Genomic DNA, 14490 nt, shown 5'->3' with positions numbered 1-14490 from the left:
ATCGCTGTTGTAAGATGCCTACAGAGTTGCATGCTATTACATTTGTGTTATGAACTGTATTGCATGAGAAAAGACGGATGTGACAGACTTTAGCAGGGAGGAATTTCGTGTAGTCCCTACTAGCCTTTTGTTTTAGTCCTTAAAAAACTTTCTTTGAAAGCAAATATCTTCCTTTGCTTTGAACTTTGAGCGTTGTAACTTTGCAGATGTTGTTTATGCTCAAACAGCAACATTACACACTAACTAAAGTTAGAAAAGTGAAATCATAATCAACCATCCCTTTAATACAGTAATTGAATGCCTTGTAATGCACCTTAATAATAATTCGTTTATTTTATATAGCGCCTTTCTCAAACCCAAGGTCGCTTTACATAGTATTTACATAGCGCTTTACCTTATAATGCAATGTATAGTCTCATGAATAATTGTAACCCCAGTTATAATACATTCTAATATATCTATTCATTGAACACCTTTAGAAAGTGTAATGCATTAAAACACACGATAAACAACCAATTTCAGAATCTGCAAATATAATGCATTTTAACTTTGTTTTCAATTATTTATGAAAAGATATCATGTATAATGCACATTATAAATACATTTATAATGCTTTATACATATGGGCTTTAAGTAAAGAGTTACCAAAAGTCTTACTGAAAACATACGATTAGACTTCCATTGTGAGTGTGTAATGTTTTTGTTACTTTATACAAACCAAAGGACAAGACAAGTGATTGTCTGTTAATCATCAGGAAGCTACAATAATAATAACAACCTATAATATGTTAGGAATTACGCAACCCGGTACACTTTGCATTCAGAAAACATGTAATTAAATAAACCATAATGGTGCGGCAGACATTATTTGCATACACATTGACCCGCTGACTAGTTGAATGACAAGTCAGTTGGCTCAATGTTTATTTAAATTATGTAAATGACTGACAATATTCTGTTTAGCATTAGTGCTCTTCGCTGCCTCAAGTGGTAAAAATAAAAGGAGACTAAATGACCAAAGATCAAATACATTTACATGGGATGTAGTGAATTGAAAAGATTGGGGGAACATTATAAACCTTATTAGCTTGGCTCGTGAATATTAATTAGATGACATCGCTTTCGCCCGGTATTCGTAACTGATTTTCTGAAAGCGGGTGCCAATCATATCAGGATTACAGCTTTTTGATTGCACGTTAGTTTGTTCGATCAAATTTGGCAAATTCCGTCTCTTTAAAGACGGGATGACATGAAAATATTTATTTCTACTTGCATGTTATAGATGTTAATGTGAATGATTCTTCCATGTACGTTTCTTTTTGTTGACCTCGTAAACGCGATGGTATGGCGCTAAATGGTGAAAATTATAGTCTTCACTCTGGTGACATATGGCGGATTCTCCAATCATTTATTCCGCTTAAAGCCCGCCCCTCCATCGCATTCATTTATATCTCAAAATTCAACAACTGAATCAAGTTAATCCGTTAAACTCAGATGTATGTCACAATATGGAAGAAAAAATGTCGCTTCTTTCATTTTTATTGCGACATTAAAGCTTACCAGAAGTCTTTTTTTTTTTCTTTTTTTTTGCAGTCCAAGCAAAGCTCTCAAAATATGCTTTTGCTCAGAAATTGGAGAACAATGAGGTTAGACATTTCGAAAAGTGAGTGATGATGGTTGCTGTATGTATAAATGTACCGCAAATCTGAAAAGGCAGAACCAGGCAGGTAAAACCAACTAGGTAAAAAACTAGGTAAAATTATGACCAAATATCAGATTTATTATTACCATATTTGAAAGTGTCCCGAATATAATTCAGAAATATCTATGACAAAATTAGATGACAGTGGCAATACAGCCTTAAGTGGAGATTAATAAAATGTTTAAAAAAAGACAGACCTTACAGGAGGGGAGCGGAGGGGAGGACAGAGAAAAAATCAGCATTGTGCAATGAATAAAATGAAGTGGTGATAATATTAATGTGACCAAAGAAAATGAATGTATTGGTTTGTACTGGTATGCATGGAGTGTGTGCAGGCGGTTAGAAATAGAGCCAGAGAGAGAGAGAGAGAGAGAGCGAGAGCACCGAGGGCTGGCGCACGCATGACGGACGCTCCGTGAGCTCTGAGACGGCCAATCGGATCTCTCGGCTCGCCCGAGCTGCTGCAGCGGAGGAGTGAGAGAGGATTCTCCCACACACACATCCTGATCCGATCAGAGCAGCGCACGCTCCACAAGGGAGCGCAGACACACGGTGACAATGGTACGCATGGGACAGAAAGTCTGTGTGGAAACTTTACGGACACATTTGTGGACTTGTATCATTAGGTAATGTGGAACATTTTCTATTCTTGTGCATCATACCGAATGTGTTTTGTGTAGTATGAGAGAGAGTGAGTTATCTGAAGGAAGTCCGACTAGAGAAAGTGAGAAATGCTGCTATATCCAAGCTTGCAGGAGACGAGGAGTCGACATCAGGATAAAAGAGATCTGTATTCAGTGTGTTCAGTATCTGTTGAGTATCTCCCGCTGCGCCGTGTGAACTAAACCTTCTACAGACTCCGTTCAGCCGCGTATGAGATGATGTGCGCTTCATCAGATTTCCAGACACAGTTGAGAGGTGCATGTCTGCGGCTTATAAGGCTTATCTTCTTACAGACGCACTTAAAATCCAGCGCTCGGCTGGAGCTCTGAGCCAGGGTCGCGCCGTCACACAGACCAAAGGAGGAAGAGATCATGATGAATGCTAATAATGTTTGGGTAGATTCCCCTGCCAGAGAAGTTGTTGCTGGATCACGGTCTCTCTGTGTGTGTGTGTGTGTGTGTGGTTGTGTGTGTGTGTGTGTATGGTCTGTCTGTCTTTCTGCTTCATACCACTTTTCTTCTAAGGCAGCTTGTTTTCTCACTGGTACACCCTCCTCACACACACAGAGATGTGCACACAAAGCTGTTTGCTGTTCGAGACACAGCGTTGCTCTATTACAGCCTCTGAAAGGATGCTTGTGGTTCGATACAGAGTGTGTGCTGTCGGACTGTCAGTGGGTTAAATGGAAGATTTCATGAGATCGAAAGAAAACGACCGTGAAAAGAGATAAAGTAAGCTTTTTTAGTCTGCTGTGTGTGTTGAGCGTCCGTTCTCGAGCTCCTTCTTCTGAAATGATTCAATTTGGGCCACTTTGCAGAGGAGTTGGTTGTAGGATTTGAGAGAGGATTTGATTCTCAGCAGAGAGCAGGAGCGTTCGGCTGTGCAAACCACCCTCAGCCGAGTGACATACAGGCCTAGTTACGTATGGAAATGATGTGGTCGTTTCCAAAAGGAACATGTAGTGATTCTTCATTTTGACAATGCATGACAGAGCTGAGGTCACTTTTAGTCAAAAACTAAAGACATTAGATCGAGAGCAGGAATGGGATCAAGACATGCATGGAAGATTTAAACCTGCATGTTCTGCTCAACATGTCTGAAGTACACGCACTAAATGCTAAACCACGCTACTAACACATTTTCTTCTTCTTTAAAATAATAATAATGTATTATTATTATTATACAACAATAATAATAGATACTAGTCAAGTTAAAACTTATGAAATATAGGCGTAATTCATTCTTTGTAAATAAAAACCATTTAAATAAAAATATTGAAAAATGTATAAATAAAAAACATAAACAATATGAACAAATTATTATTATATTTTATTTTGTTATTTTTTAGTGATCCTAAGTTTAAACCTATGTACTATAATTAATTGTAAGTATGTATATATATATATATATATAAATATTTCAATATTTATAAATATAGTGGATTCAAATTAACCCATCAAGAAGATAATAATAATAATTAAATAAATATATATATATATACATACATACATATATATGTGTGTGTGTGTGTGTGTGTGTGTGTGTGTGTGTGTGTGTGTGTGTGTGTGTGTGTGTGTGTGTGTGTGTGTGTGTGTGTGTGTGTGTGTGTGTGTGTGTGTGTGTGTGTGTGTGTGTGTCGTCTAGCAACTCTCCGTTGGCTTGCAAGCTGGAAAAAACAAACTCTAGTCAGGCCAATCACATCGTGTATAGAGTCGGTGGGCGGGCTTAACATAATGACGGCAGAGTTGTGACGGTTCCCTGCTTCTTGAAAACAAAAAAAGATGGCGGCTGCTGCTGGCGAACATCAGTCTTTCGAACCGGCTTTGGCCGCGACTCTGGAAGACTTGGAGTTAAGCTTTTCTTTGAGAAAAGAACAAAGATCGCCACTGAAGTCATTCTTAAAAATGGAAGATGTGACGTAGGAAGATGTCTACGTCACCTTCTTCGTTCCTCTGGTTGGTTGTAGCGCTATCCTATTGCGTGCAGAGGGAGTTTGAAAGACAACCGTTTATCCCGCCCTTTGGATTGAGCCCTGCCAATGGTGTGTTCCCAGACCCAACATCTTGATGTGGGTCTGGCTTGTCAGGCTAGATATATAGAATTATTATATAGGCTAGAATTATATATATATATATATATATATATATATATTTGCGCAAACTGCCTTTCAGAGGCTAAAAGATTGAAGTTTCCATCTGGAATCTGTATACTGTCAGTACCAATGGCCATTTGAGTGCTTCATTGAGAGAAGTCAACAGACATTTGTAAATGCGGCCACTGACGTCCAAATGAACCATTTCTGAAGGGTCTTCTCATGAGAACGTGGTGTTAAATAAAGGCCACATAATATATCAATCTTTGAACCTTCACCCTGTTAACTTCTGAAAGGCGGTTCACACCAAACAAAGCAGAAGACCAACGTGTCGGTAAGTGAGTGAAAGCCTTGCAATGTTATAACCTTCAGACCTGCGATACTGCTTCTCTAATTCATCTTTCACACAGCTGACTCGTCCTAATAGAGGAGGGATACACAGCTTTCTAGTCCAGACAGCTCATTACTTCCTGTAGCCCTTTAATTAAGCAAATACTCTTGATGCTAAAACTTGCCTGTGTCACAGTTCACAGAAAGTCATTAATAGCGTGAATTAAACTAGCATTGGAGGCTGATTTGGCTTTGCCTGCAGGAGGCTAATGTCTATACTTCTCTGTTTTGTTGTGTTAGCATGTCTGCGCAAGACAAATACTGTGTGGCTTATTGCTAAGTGTTGAGGCAGTGATTTCAAACAGCACTTTGAGGAGAGAAACATTGTTATGGAGACAAAAAAAAAGCCTGCAATGAAGTGATTATCCTGCTGTGTGAGATTGTTAAGGATGCTTATGGTTGTCATGAAAGTAGCGATTTGTCTCGGTAAATGAGAAGAATGTAGATGAAACATGAGCATGGATCACAGAGAGCCAGTTATGGCACATGCAGTCTTCATCCTTTCGTTCTTTACTTCTACTGTTCCTTGTCTTTCTTCTGTCTTTCCTTGTCTTCTCTATCTTGTATGTGTTGTTCTATACTTCCTTCGTTTTCCTGTCCCTCTGACATTTTGTCTCCTTCCATTTCCATTTCTCTTCCCTTTACATTTTTACTGTCTCATTTCCCTTCCCTTCATTCCTCTTATTTTTTTCCTCTTATCTTTCCCTTCACATCCCTTCCCTTTTCCCCTTCCATTGCCCCTTCTTATATCTTCCTTTTCCCTTTCAACTTCTTTCCCAGTTCTTTCACTTTTCTTTTTATTATTTCCTGCCCCTTTTCCATTCTCCATTCTTCATTCATGTTCCTCTTGTCCCTATTCCCTTTAGTTTTGTTTGCCCCTTCCCCTTTAATTTCATCCCTCTTCTCTTTCCCTTTTCACCATTTCCTTCCCCTTTCATTTATTTTTCCTCTTCCCTTTCCCTTCTCATCCCTTCCCTTCTTACTTTATATTTTCCCTTATCTCTTTCAATTTCGTTCCTGGTCCTTTCACTTTTCTTTTCCTGTTTTATTTCCTGCTTCTTTCGCTTTTCCATTTTCCCTTTCTTGCTTTTTCCTCCCTGCAGTTTTAATTCCCCCCCCTCCCCTTTCATTTCCCTTTCCCTTCACATTCCTCTCTTTCCCTCTCTTTTCCTCTTCCCTTTTCCTTTATCGTCCTTTCTTATTTTCCTCCATTTTCCCCTTCTCGTCCTTTCTCTTTTTTATTTCACCTCCTCCGCCCCCTTTAATTTATTTTCTGCTACCCTTTACCTTCAACTTTTCCTTTCCATTTTCCCTACATGTTCCTCTTTTCCTTTTCCCCTTCGGTTTATTTTCCCCTTACCCTTTCATTTCCAATCCTCTTCCCTTTCCATTTTCTTTCACATTTTCCTTCCTCTATCATTATTTTCCCTCTTCCTTTTCCTTTCTCACCCTTTTCCTTTATTTTTTCCCTTTTCACATTCCCATTCCTTTCTTTCCCCTTTCATTTACTTCCTTGTTCATCTTCCCTTTGCTTTTCCCTTCTCATTCTCTTCCTTCTACAGTATTTCCTTTCCACACTCCATCTTCCTTCCCCTTTCCTTTTCTTTTTCCTTTAATCCACCCTTTCATTTTTCACCCTATCATAATTTTTTCATTTCTCATTTATTGTAGTATATTTAAGGGCTTTAAGACATTTTACGACACCATTGGTATTTTTATGGAAGTACTATACTCATAAAACTGATTTGTTTACCTCACCAAAGGTATTATCACCACATTTATCTCTCTATCACTCTTTATCTTTCGCTCTGTCATTTCTGAAATCTCCTAGCATTTGTGCATATTTATCTGGTCTCTTTCCTCAGAATTTCCCATGAGCTTCACTCCTCAGCAGCTCTCGCGACAGAACAAGTTATGAGAGAGATAGAACTGTGGGAGGACTCATCGAATGAATTAAGAATGAATTGCACCCACTGATAACACTATTTATTTGCTTGCAATGTCTTATTTTAGTGCTCAATTCACTAAAGAAATGATACATATCAGTATTGGTGAAATGCAGAGGATAAATAACTGCTTCCAGGATCTATTCATAGTTTTGATGTGATGTCACATTCTTATAGAAACGCTCACTTGTAGCGCAAAACAAGGCTTTTCTCCAATACAATTCACACCTGTCATTTTTCCCTGGTTTGTATAAAGTACTAAATGGTAAAAGACCAAATTAGGTTGAAACCACCTTATTGATGATGCATACTTTATACATGCAAGTGTTTTTTTCCCCATAAAACCATAAAAACATTGCTTAATTTAGCACATTCCATTCATATTCTGGGCTTATGCTCGCCAACAGATAATATGCATCATCAATAATGTGTTTTAAAGCAAAGGTGTTTCACAATAAGCATTTTACATAGCGTGCTGTAGGTAGATCACAAGTGCCCAAACTATTTAGTTCATACATTTTTTTTTTCTTCTTCTTTTGAGATTGAAACTTGACATGCCTGTAATGCAGTTGAATGTATTGCCTGTCAGGTCTCCACGCCATGTGACTGACAATTATGAATAGGAATGTACTCAAAACCTTTTTTTAAATGCATTATTACAGAATACGTTCCATTGGTGCTAATGGTGTAACTTGCAGCAAGTGAATACTATATTTATGATAAACCAAATTTACATTTAAAAAGCTATGTTTGCTCAGAAAATAACTTCACAGTTATTGAACTGAACTGAACTGAATCAACACTTACTGCAAATGACTTGAACTGAATAATAACACTGTTGTCTTCTGTAGAGCTGCTTTACAGCTGAAGTTGATTATTTTGTCTCATTTGATGAAATTTGCACCATTGATCATTACAGTATTTTTATGTTTATGATTGTGGAGCTACTTTGAAGAAATCTGCATTGTTTAAACACTATGGCTATGTTTACACAGAAACGATCTGAAGAGAAAACGCAAAAGTGGCGTTGCGTTATCACTTTTTATTCTGCGTTTAGACGAGCATTATGAGGGGGAAATCTGCGTGCATATGGTGACGCAAAAGTGTGTGAAATTCGATGTAGTATGCACTCCAGGCGGCTAGGTGGCAATGTGAAGCACTGAAAGTGAAAGAGCCGCTGACAGTTTTTCATGTTTAATACGGTAAAGCTGCTGTTTTAACCCTCGGTGCTCTTTGCGTGTCGCTCAGAATTTTTTATTTTTTTTGTCAATGAAATTAATGCTATATTTTAGTTCGATAATGTTTTGTTATTTTCCTATACTGGCGCATGCCTGTGACGTAAACGCGTACGCGACGCCTTCACTGTCTAGCAGACTTTTGCGTTTTTACCATTTTTACCCTTTAGACGGGAACGCGATGATGGAGCGTTTTTAAGATTTACACTCTGGAGGGTGGTTTCACTTTTTTGCGGTTTTAAGCCCCAAAAACGCCGTCGCCGTGTAAACGAAAGGCATATCCGATAAAATATTTTTAAGTTTTCACCCGCGAGCGTTCTCGTGTAAACAGGGCCTATATGATTAAAGGTGACTTGACTTGAAAATGACGATAATGACTCAATTGAATTGCAGTGCAGCAGGCCTTTTCTGCACTTTTAGTACCTGGCTAAACTAGTTTGGGTTGTTGGTGAATAAAACACTGTTTTATGCACTGAAATACTGTGTAATGCTTTTGCCCTCGTATCTTTCTGTTAAGTCTCATGTGGGGTTTTTATTGCAGTCTTGTCGGATTGATATAACCTCTTGATTGACTGAACAGGGGAAAAAGGCAGCCATGATAAAAATGTCATTGCTAATGTTCACTAGGATCATTTTTACACACACACACACACACACACACACACACACACACACACACACACACACACACACACACACACACACACACACACACACACACGTACTCATTCCATACACTCATGGGATACAAAAGCCACTTCACACATCACTCTGTAAATTAGACTGCAGGGGAAACGTGCATTTATACTAATTGCTTTGGAATAACACACTCATCTGAACACGTACAGCCACCTGTGACTATATGAGAACAGGCTGCAGATTACAAAGCAAAGAAAGAACAGCAGAGATGCTTATGAGGAGCGTGCCCCAAACTTTCGTTTGTTTTGAAGGTGTGAAGCAGATATACAGAAAAAGAAACCCACTCTGAAGCAGTTTACATGTAAATGAGCTGTTCTGGGAAACACAGAAGGTGAAAAGGCAGTTCTGTGAGTGTCTTGAAAAGGAGATATATGAGGGTAGAACAGATGTGATGAAGAGAGAAGCCATTAAACACCAATGCTGATTATTCATATGTCTGCTTGCTGTGAACCTGAAGACTCAAAACACTTGAGTTCAGTTGGCCATTTTGTTACAGAGTAGCCCTTAACAAATAAGTGAATAGTGTTACTCTACACAAAGCCTATGTAGCTTATACTGTAGCAAGGGTTGGGAAAACATTTTGACACAATTTGTTTAATATTTCTTGTTTAATGATGAGGCAGACCTAGGGAACACATCTTTTATTTTATTAACATTTTTTAATTGTATTTTACCTGCACTGTAGAGCTGCTATGAAACAATCTGTAATGCATAAAGCGCATTCAAGTAAATAAAAGTAAAATAATATACATTGTTGTTCCAAAGTTTGGGGTCAGTACGATTTGTTTAATTGTTTTTGAAATAATTATCTTATGCTCAATGAGGCTGCATTCAAAAATACTGGAAAAACAATAATGTTGTAAAATATAATAAAAATTAAAATTTTACATAAACCTGCCAGTGCAGTAAGACAAAAATACAGTTCAATTAATATATTATGCAGTGCGTTTCAAGGATATTAAGATGTTTTTAAGTCAAAAAGAATAAATGAATAACTAATAGACTACATTAATAACATTTTAAGAAGTAAAAAAAATACATATTTCACTTCATTATTTATTTATAAAGCACATTTAAAAATAACCCATGGTTGACCAAAGTGCTGAACAAAACAATATAGTCAAAGACAGAAGTTACAATCTATAAAATGACAGAGACAAAGTTAAATAATACATTAAATACATTACGATTAAACATTTTTTAAGATCCACATTAAGAAAATGTGTTAAGTGGTACTAGTGGTTAACTTGTTTGACATGCTACAAAGTATTTTCAAAGTAATTTCCCCAACAATTGAGTTGAGATGTGCTTCCCAACTTTAACCAGGCAGAGCGACTGGAGTATGCCGGACTGGATTAGACTGAAGCACATCCCGATAGCACTGCTTGTTTCACTGATCCATCTGTGTCCAAATTGATCTGTTCTCGTCAGTCAGACTGTTTCGAGCAGCACTCTCTGTGGTTTGGAAATGTAAAAGTATCTGCTAAATGGCTATCGGTTGTGCTGTGGTATAATTGGGTTATATATAAATTATATAAAAAACAGCCTGTGTGGCTATGAGGACAGATTACTGTAAGAGGTCATTTGACATGTAGATACAATGGCCAAATTAAATATACTTGAGCTTTTAAGCTATTATGTATTGTAAAGTTTGTTTATAGATTAAAACTAATTACATTAATATATTTCTTGAATAATTAATTTGCTTAGACTCTTAAATCTGAACTGTCAGATGATTCCATGCAGAACATTTAACATCCATTGCACAAAAGGTTATTTATAATGAACAACAGTTCTTTAGATTGTTAAAATGTTCTTCATACTAAGAAAAAAAGAGTTTGTTTAAAGAACTGTTCGCTGAAAGGGGAACCAAAAATGATTCTTCGATGGCACTGCTGTGAAAAACCCTTTTGGAAACTTTATTTTTAAGCGCAAATACATAGATGGATTCCAAAGAGCCGTGTCACTAATATTCTCCTGTGACTGCAAAGGGATGTAAAACCTTTTCGAAACCATTCTTTTTTGAGAATCCACCAACTCAATAGACCGCAGCTGTGTGCAAAGATCATAAAGATCATCAGATCAGTTTCATAACCCAGAGCGCCATTGAGAGCCATTGATCATGCATTATCGCTTGTCATGATGTAACATTAGGGGTTCTCGGACGCTTGTCATAATCAATAGTGTTGTTCCTGTTTATGGCCATTTGACTTTTGCCATCCAACCTCGCAGTGTCCATCTAATCGTGTGTGAATCATTACGATTGCAAAGGGCAGAAGCATGAGGAATCGAACAGCTCACAGGCTATTTCTACATCACATCTGACACATAGCAGGAAATCAGGGACAGAAAGTCATCACCTGTGGGCACCGGGGAGCTCTTTGTGCTGAAAAACGAGAGACGCTGTTTCCATCCCCAATGGCGCCGGTGCCCTGCAGAGATTCCCCACAGCCTCTCGAGGGTCACCTAGGGAAACATTTTTGTGTGCATTAATAAGTTATTTTACTTGCTTACGGAGAGAATGATGCAACTTGATGTTGAAAAGATCTAAAGGTTATAAAAAGCACAGCGTATACAGTATATAGAGCTAAATCAGGAGCATACGCGCTTGAAACTGTTTGAATTTGTGTGTCTGTTAGTTCTCGGTTTAAACGGGCTGTGTTTTAAATAGCGGTTAAGAGACATCATGACTTAATACTATTTTGTATCTTTCTGCATGGATCCCCAGGGCTTCCTTTTCAGCTTCAGCCTTTGTTCTCTCTTTCTCCATCTTTCCATTTATGTATCATTTATTATTTTAATATGCTGATCATCAGTGGCGAATCATGAGTCTAGGCCCGACCAACAAGTAGTGATGCATGAGCATTTGTAGCGTGGAAGAAAGGGTATTACTGATAAAGACGTGTTCAATTGTTTGCTAAGCAGCCCAGAGGTGTTTTCATGTTTTTCATGAAAAGCTATAACAAGTAGGTTGAGCGCTAGCTGGTTTTTACCATGCATCGGTAAATAGCCATGTAATAAGTGGGACAGTCATTCGGTCATTATCGCAAAATGAACCCCTCCAGGGTACTGTGTGTTAGACCCTTTTCCATTATATTGCATACTGTATTTAGGCATAATTCACTGTATCTCATCTTGCATTTTGTGTGAATATATGCATATAGAGGTACCACTCTTATGATGCTTTTCTGTTTCCTAGCAACCAAAATGCAGTTAAAGACCTCAGAGCCCAGCAGGGAGAGCTCTGTGTGTATTAAAACACAGATGAGAGAGAGAGTCAGGTGCTAATTCAGTCTCACAGATCTGAGAACAAGAACGAATCACACATAGGGAATGATATGAGAGATGTTATGTGAGGGGAGGAGAGGGAGAAGAAGTTAGAACAGGCGCCATAGGCTACGTTCACACTGCAGGCCTCAATGCTCAAATCTGGATTATTGCTCAAATTTTGTTTGGGTGTTTAACATTATCTTTTAAATGTGGCCGATATCAGATATGTAAACTGGTTTTGGTCCTGAACTGCCTACATGCGCAAAAGAACGATGTCATTCGGATGGAAACCGGTAGGATACTGAAATCAACATTCACACGTTAATTTATAAGGTTGTGCCGTGGATTTTTCTTTATGTGATAACTCTATTTCTCGCTCTTTCAATATTGTTCACATGGAGCGTGTCTGCTTGTCTAAGCTTTTGGGCAGAGTTCACTGCATGCAACTTTTATAGATGAAGCTTTCCGATGGTGGGGATTCTACCTGCATACACATTAGATCATCAAAAACCTGTATAATTGCAGGATATAGGTTTTATTAATTCATTGGAATGCATTCATTATGCCTTATACTTATCATTGTGTCAGCCATCTTTAAAGCCATTTTAAAATGCTAATAAATGCACACCTGCGACTACACACAGTGGCATTATAAAAAGGGTATTATGAATACTTTTATAATGCATTACAGGCTCCAAGTGGTTCTGAAACAACCATTAATATATTCATAAAGCATTGCACCATTACACCTCTTTTATGTATGTTATGTTATCACACACAATTATGAATGTTGCATGTTAATGCACACATTTTTTTGTTTTTATATATATATATATATATATATACACACACACTGTATACACTATGCGTGTGTGTGTGTGTGTGTGCGTGTTTATATATACATTATATATATATATATATATATATATATATATATATATATATATACCGGTATATGTGTATATATATATATATATATATATATATATATATATATATATATATATATATATATATATATATATATATGTAAATTGAAAAAACTATAAGAACATGAGTAATAATGTAAAATGATTAATAAAAAATTAACAAGGTGAATTGAATCTTTTTTTATTAATAGTTTTATTTTTTTAGTGTGCGTATTTGAAATACGACATCCAAATTTATCAAACAAAATGTATTACAATAAAATTGGTCGGTAACACTTTACAGTATTAACATTAGTTAATTACATTAGTTAACATGAACTAACTATTGAAAATACTGGTAAATCATTTATTAATCTTTTTTATGTTCATTTCAACATTTACTAATACATTATTATAATCAACCAATGTGATTAAAACGTAAAGAAGCCCAAATCCATACCGATCTTTTGTAAAAGTTATCTTTTTTTCTTTTATTTTTCAGCTCATTTTAAACGGCACGTTAATCTGAATAATCAGGAAGTATAGCCACTGAGACTGTGTTTGTAAACAGTAATTTCATCTTCAGACAAACCTGTAATTGCACACCACTAAATATGTATGCATTGCAACTCCACAATTTGCCACATGAATATACAATAGCATTCAATGATTAGTGCGTAGTTCTTCCTCGTCTTGACTTGTTTGGGTCACACGCCGCTCTGTATTTTCACATTGTTTCTTAATCGCTCTAATGTGTAAATGTTGTTGAGCAGTCCTGCACATGGACAGGTATGAGATAAATCGTACAGTATTCTGTTCAGCGGTAGAAATGTGCAACCAGTCGAGTTTCCGCCCATCCCAACACACTGTAGGACTTGTGCTGGGCAGCACCGCACAGTTAAGAGCTTTTTGTTGCTACATGATATCAGTGAAACCATAACTCAACGTGTGCTGCAATGCAGCAAGGGAATAAGACGAGGAGAGAGAGAAACAGAGAGAGAGATGAAGAGAGTTTTAAAGGTAAATAGACTGTCAGAGTGAAAATGGCTCTCTGCAGAGTGTAGCAGATGGATACTGTCTCAGAGGCAGTGTCCTCCTTCTGTGATGAGAAAGACAGGAGAATCCCCTCCCTCCCTCCTTTCCTCTCTCTCCTTCCCCTCCCTCTCAATCTCTTCATCAAGCGTGCGGCAGATGGGATGCAGGAGTGATTTAGGCCACTAAACCCGTGCAGAGAATGTCGCTTACGCTGGCTTTCGTGGCTTCGTGTTGTCTTCTAAAATGGCTGCAGACACGCCAGAAGAACAGAACAAGAAAGCTGTCACTTTGCTCTGGATCAATGATCCAATGAGAAGAGGAAAAACTATAAGTGAGATGGGGTCAAGTAATAAGCTCCGATGAACAGAAGAAAGATGGTAGTTCATGTCATTTCATTTCAAATAACTGGCCATGTCTATTTAAATTTTTATTTCATGTGAGATTACTCTTTATTTTCTTTATTATTTTTTCTTTATGTAATTACATTTTATTTTGGCATGTATTTTTTCTCCTTTATTTGAGATTATTCTGGTTTCTATTTTCACTTTTT

At 37.3% G+C, this 14490-nt stretch overlaps 1 protein-coding gene across 9 annotated transcripts in view; it reads left to right on the top strand.

Annotated features, from left to right (window-relative positions):
* Positions 1-14490, top strand: part of LOC306990083 (cadherin-18) — a 267205-nt gene that overhangs the window by 168776 nt on the left and 83939 nt on the right. Inside the window, exon 1 of one of the 9 annotated variants that reach the window (XM_079596379.1) lies at positions 2112-2328. The exons of the other annotated variants lie outside the window; for them this stretch is intronic. The gene's annotated coding sequence lies outside the window, so the exon portion shown is untranslated. Of the gene's footprint in view, positions 1-2111; positions 2329-14490 lie in introns of those variants that run through there. 9 annotated transcript variants of the gene reach the window in all.

The sequence above is a fragment of the Phoxinus phoxinus genome, assembly GCF_949152265.1.
Source record: "Phoxinus phoxinus genome assembly, chromosome: 21".
Classification (NCBI taxonomy): domain Eukaryota; kingdom Metazoa; phylum Chordata; class Actinopteri; order Cypriniformes; family Leuciscidae; genus Phoxinus; species Phoxinus phoxinus.
This window is presented reverse-complemented; position numbering and strand designations above follow the sequence as displayed.